This window comes from Neopelma chrysocephalum, unplaced genomic scaffold, assembly GCF_003984885.1.
Source record: "Neopelma chrysocephalum unplaced genomic scaffold, ASM398488v2 Primary Assembly neopelma1_96833, whole genome shotgun sequence".
In the NCBI taxonomy this organism is placed as follows: domain Eukaryota; kingdom Metazoa; phylum Chordata; class Aves; order Passeriformes; family Pipridae; genus Neopelma; species Neopelma chrysocephalum.
The window spans coordinates 399,377-405,475 of record NW_020925476.1 but is presented as its reverse complement, the minus strand read 5'-3'; positions in this window follow the sequence as shown (position 1 = coordinate 405,475).

The following is a 6,099-nucleotide window of genomic DNA, read 5'->3' as shown; positions in this document are numbered from 1 at the left end:
TCAGCATAAACACAGTGCCAGGGCCTTTACACAACTGCTTCTTGTTGCTTTCATAACAGTAAGGGATTTTTCTGCGTTTGTTGCCTCACATTTACTAAAATAATGTCCAGCTTCCTATGTGTACTTTGTATAAGGTATTCATATTCATTAATGAACACCAGAAGAATATTCAGAGATGGGGTTACATTACTTCAAGATTGATCCTAGATACAACAACTCAGCAAAGATATAATTACTAGCTGGGCCAGAGTCTCCATAACATGAGTTTTACCATACCCATTTGTTTGCCATGGTGTCCTCTTACAGTCATGACATTACAAATGTAGTCCAATGGTAAAATTCAACCCAATGCTTCCAAGAATCAGAAACGTTTGGACAATACTCTCAGGTACATTGTGGGATTCTTGAGGATGTCCTGTGCAGGGATAAGAGTTGGATTTGATGATCCTTGGGGGTCCCTTCCAACTCAGAATATTCTGTGATTCAATTGCAATTTTTAGTCAGTTGTAGTTTAAGATCTCCAACTTGTTTTTAAACCTACTTATCTTATTCAGATTTCGGGGCCCATTTTTACCTGAGTGTAATGAATCCAGGAATTAATTCCTTCTACTTTTACAACTGTATATGTCTTCAATCACACAACATAAAGACCTTTCCACTTTTCTTGTAAGGGTCCATCTTTCCACATTTGCACATAAACAATATGTCCTGGTTGAAAACTGTGGATGATCGCATCCAAAGAAAGGACGGGAGCCACTGGTTAAGATACCTACACAGAGAAGACAAAACCCACAAGAGAGATAACAGATAATTTCTCAACATATCATCACCTTTCACATGCATTTGATCACCTTTCATCACCACAGTGCCAACTGGATACTATCTGCCATACAGAATTTTAAAGGGGTTCACTCCCTCATAACGTGGGGTGATTTGGATTCTCATTAAAATGATAGGTAATACACCTCCTCAATTCATGTAGGTTTCTTGACACAATTTGTCTTCTGATAGTCTGATTCATCCTTTCTACCCTTCCACTAGATTGTGGTCTCCAAGGGGTATGCAAATTCCATTTAAACTGAAGGAGTTTAGACATTCCCTGAACCACCTCTGTAATGAAATGAGGCCTTCTGGTTGAAGATAAACCCTCTGGAATTCCAAATCTAGGAATTATTTCTTCTAGTAAAACTTCAACAACCTCCCTGGCTTGACTGGTGTGGCAAGGGAAAGCCTCCAGTCATCCTGAAAAAGTATCAATTAGAACAAGCAGTTTCTTATAACATCCACTTTTAGGTAACTCAGAGAAATCTATTTGCCAGTATTCCCCTGGCGTTATTCCCCTTTTTACCTCTCCCATAGAAGCTTTCTTTGTTATTATATCCACGTGGAACTGCATCTTTGGTCCTATAGCATGTCTTTTGATACCATTTATCATAACATCTACTCCCATGTGAGTTTCTTCCATCATTTTAGGGGTTGTGAGACCTGGTTGATTCACAGTGTGTGAGTTGTCACAGACAGGAAGTTGGGACAGCCACAAACCCACGGTTAAAACACAAAGAGCAAATTTATTTGTTACCTCACTTAACCGAGGGATCCCCAAAGCAAGCCCCAGGCAGAGACACACAAGTGGAGACACAGGCACCATTAAATTCAGTCCATGCCAGAGGATCACCAGCTGCTGTTCACACAGGCTTATCAAGGGTTATTCCCAACTGCAAGGTCACTTGAGCCATTTACAATCGTCCTCGACAGTCTTCCGCTTTTAACCCATTCCTCCCAACAAGTAATTTATCTTTCTAACTCCTGGACATCACCTTGTCAGTCTTGAGGGTAAAGTTGTGAAATACTGGAGATCTGAAGAGCCTATAGAAAGTATCAAACTGAAAGTAAGATCATTAATCAGGCAGATTATAATGAAAAAAGAGAAGACCTTTGAGAAAGTCATTCATTTGAGAAAGCCCCACGCCACTGCCCGAAATACTGTCCTGGGCCTTGGAAAGGAAGTCCTGTGGCGACACGGCACCCCAGAGCACATTGAGTCAGATAATGGGACCCATTTCAAGAACATCTTAGTTACCACCTGGGCGAAAGAGCATGGCATTGAGTGGGTGTATCACATCCCATAACATGCAGCAGCCACGGGGAAGGTTGAACGGTGTAATGGACTGTTGAAAACCACCCTGAAGTGTTGGGTGGGGGGACTTTCAAGCACTGGGATCAGTACCTAGCAAAGGCTACATGGTTAGTCAACACTAGAGGCTCCATCAATTGAGCTGGCCCTGCCCAATCAGAGCCCCTTCACGCTGTAGATGGAGACAGAGTCCCAGTGATTCACGTGAGGGGTATGTTAGATAAAAGAGTTTGGATTAACCCTGCCTTGAACAAAGGCAAACCCATTCGTGGCATTGTTTTTGCCCAAGGACCCGGTAGCACATGGTGGGTAATGCGGGAAGATGGAGAAACCTGGTGTATATCTCAAGGGGATCTTATCTTCGGGTGAACTGGCCATAACTCTGTGTCTGTATCTATATTTGTATCTACATATTTGTGAATGTGTATATAGGGAGAATAATGCATGTACATATGTAGTTCAAAGGTTTAATTTGATAGAGTGTGGTGGCATGGGAAAAGAAAAAAATTAGGGGTGGATAATGTCATAGGTTTACTTGTTCTAAAAAAAACCAAGGGGGAATTTTTTTCTTTCCCCTGCATGGCTGTAAAAGAAAGATGTTGAACAAGGGAGGGGGAAGGTGTTTACCTAGGGTGATTGACACACACAAAGGAACTAGCTAGCAGACCCACATTCCAGACTGATAGCCCTCGGAAGACTGGGGGGGAGGTATGGAGTTTTTTGCTTTCTCCTCAGGAAACAGCAAGACACTTCACTTTTGCCCTGACTGAGGGGAGGATATGTGTGTGTGAAAAGGCTCTGGGTTGGCTTTCTTTTTCGTCTGGGTCATCTGGTTGTTTCTGGCCCCAGTTCACCTCCGTTCTCCTGCGCCCTGTTCTGCCCCCAGCCCGGACTTGCTCAGATTTCATCGGAGAGGCTTGACCCTTCTGTGAAGGAACCTTTGGGGAAGTCCCAGCTGGAGTCAGCTGCCGACAGCATGAGTTCGCGGGAAGAACCCCTTTTCCCCTTTCCGGTATGGGGGGGAGATCTCCATTTTCAGCTTCTCCTGCGCATCAGGGCCCCCACGCGGAGACTGCCAGAGCCCAACAGTGCCCCCTGCTGACTACTATAGAGCAACTGCAGACTCTGCTCCTCCAGTGATCCAACAGTGCCCCCTGCTGATCGTGGTTAGAATTGTGCCAAAAGGCAGAAAGTACTGAACTGTTTCCTTTTCGAAGGGGACTTTTGGGTACAGGATTATTGTTTAGTTGGCTTTTTGTGTTGTTTTGTTGTTCTGCCAATACACATACATCCTTTAATAAAGGGGTGTTATTTTTTTTTTCTTTCTCCATACTTCCTCAATTGGAGCCTTTTAATTTCAGATTTACAATTGCTTAGAGGGAGGAGTTTGGTCTTCCTCATAACTCATCCTCCTTAGTAAAACACTTCAGTCTCATTAAACTGAGACAGGGACCCAGAGGTATCATACCAGGGGTTTTAGAGACAAACGCAACTGAAGATACCAGCTTTGCAATATCATCTTGAGGAAGGTTACTGAATTGTGAAGCTGTCAACTTAGTTGTAAAAAACTGCATTTAGAAAATAAGATTATTATTATTAAATGAAAAAAATTACAAAAATGTTTCCTTTCCTGCTTTTGTATTTTGAATCATTTTACATTTCACCTTTACAGCAACACTTTTAACCTCTTTAGCCTTCTCTAGATGCACCACAATACAATTCCTCGGCTATGAGCTCATCTTCTGCTGGATTGACAGTCTTCTGACCTGGTTGAAGGCATGTTAAGGAAACTTTCTTGTCCGACCATCCAGGAGTCACTCTGACAGTCACACTCACCCCAATTAAGCTAGGACCAAGGCCCCTTCACAGCTACACACACCACACTCACAGTCAGACAAGGTTTCTTTACTGGCTCGACCCAAGGTTTCCCATAGCAGAGTATAGGACATCTTGATCCATAAAATAATTTAATCATGGTGCAACAACAGAATAACATCTTGAGCTGGGTGCCTCCAAGGAGGGACCCTGAACAAAGGAAACCCTGGGCTTTTACACCCTCACAGTCTATGTGATGCCTTAAGTCCCTAATGGTTTTCTTATTTTTCTACCTTATAAGTTTTATAGGTAATAGAAGTAGATTTTAGAAGCAACCCTTTCTCCCTCCTCCCCGTAGCACCCCTTAGTTTATACATTCCTTTCTCCCTCTTACCCCATTCCATACTCCCCATATCAGCCCTATCCCTGTATCCAGTAGAAGATGTTTTGTCTCTTGTCAAGGCAAGCCTGTCTTGTTTGGGGAATGCTTGTATCTTGGCCTAAACCGCAGGACAGAATCAAAGAACTGGGTGACTCTGCTCTCTGTACCCCGAAGATGATGAAGGATGATGAAGAGAGGGTCCCAACAAGCACCCCAGACCCAATTCCGGGAGGTGGGCCAGGGGGTGGACCAGAGCAAAAGTTATGGGGTGGACACACTTGGGATTGGCCAGATATTGTTATATATTGTAACATCTCGGACACAGCACGCGCGCGTCGTATCCCATCAATTGCCTTGGCATGATTAAACCCTTTCTTTATCTCACCCTAATTAACGGCTCCTGGATTTTTTCTTAGCAACAACTGAGCAGGCATCAGTTGGTGGCCCTCACGGGGAGACCTGGACTGGAACTTCTTCAGACTGGAAACTTTCATGGTGCAGGAATTCCTCATCAAGCCGGCTTTATCTGAGACAATTCCCGCCCCGGTCTGAGAAGCCCAGCTCCACAGAACCCACGGAAAAAAGCACGGAGCATAGAGGTGAGATAAGAAAAGGCAAAGCAAGGGAAAAAGGTACCTGGTTTAGTTAGCAGCTGCGGGAAGTTAGCAGCTGCCAGAAAGTTTGTGTTCCCGGGAGGTGGGGGACACGGGTTAATGGAAAGTTAAATTTAAGACTTGGGCCCATACAGTCTCAGAGAGTCGCTTTCCAGTTGGCAGACGGGGTGGTCTGCCCACCCGGGTCAGAGCAGGGTTCAGTCTAGGACTGTTTTGTTGGGAAGGGACACCTTCCGGTGTGCTCTGATGCCGTGGGGGAGCCGGTGTAGGTTCTGGGAGTCAGTGAGACTCGGAATAATAGCTGAAGGGCTACTGAAACAACGTTGTAGCCCCAAGGTAGCAAGTTCGAATCCCGGTGTGTGTTCGTGGATCATTTGTGTTTTACAATCATGGGTCGTGTGGATTCAAAGTTTGAGGTCCCTAAAGAATCCCCCTTGGGTTTAGTTTTGGAACATTGGAAGGTTTTAACCGGTCCAAATGCAACTTTAAAAAAAGAAGAGCTTTATTGGCTGTCTGTGAATGCCTGACCGTTGTTTGGACAATTGAGAGGACTGGCTTGGCCGGAATTTGGTTCGTTTGAACTGGACACAGTGTTTTGATTAATGTCGCTTCTTCATGTAGAAAAGAGGTTGGAGGAAATTCAATATGCAGCACTGTTTTCGCGTTTATTAACATGCCCTGAATTGGGGGCCGGAGCTGCAAGAATGGCAGCGTCTGGACCGGCTCCTGCTGAACGGGCAGGAGTGGGGCAGGCATGGGCCGTTGGAGGACTCCTGGGTGTGGGTCTGGTCGCACTGGGAGGGATTAAGCAAATTGAGACCCCTGGAGGAGTTAGCTCGGGGCCGGCAGGAGTGAGTCCCGTCAGTGTGGTTGTAAGAACGGAAGCTGTTAGTTTGACTGAAGTAGGCACCGCGGTGCAGAGAAGATCAGCTTTTGTTGAAATTGCTTTTAGCGCGGCAGAGTAGAGCGAGAGTTATGCAGACGCTGCAGGGTTAAGCTCAAAGGTAACATCTAATTTGGCTAAAACAGGAGTGACACCAGGAGAAACTCCTGGCCCCAGCGGGGCAATGGAAGCTGAGTCTCCCCCGCCTGTCCCGGCAAGCGTGCAGGGAGCCTGTAACTTTGCAGCTGCTGCTGGTAGCCTTGCCGGAGTA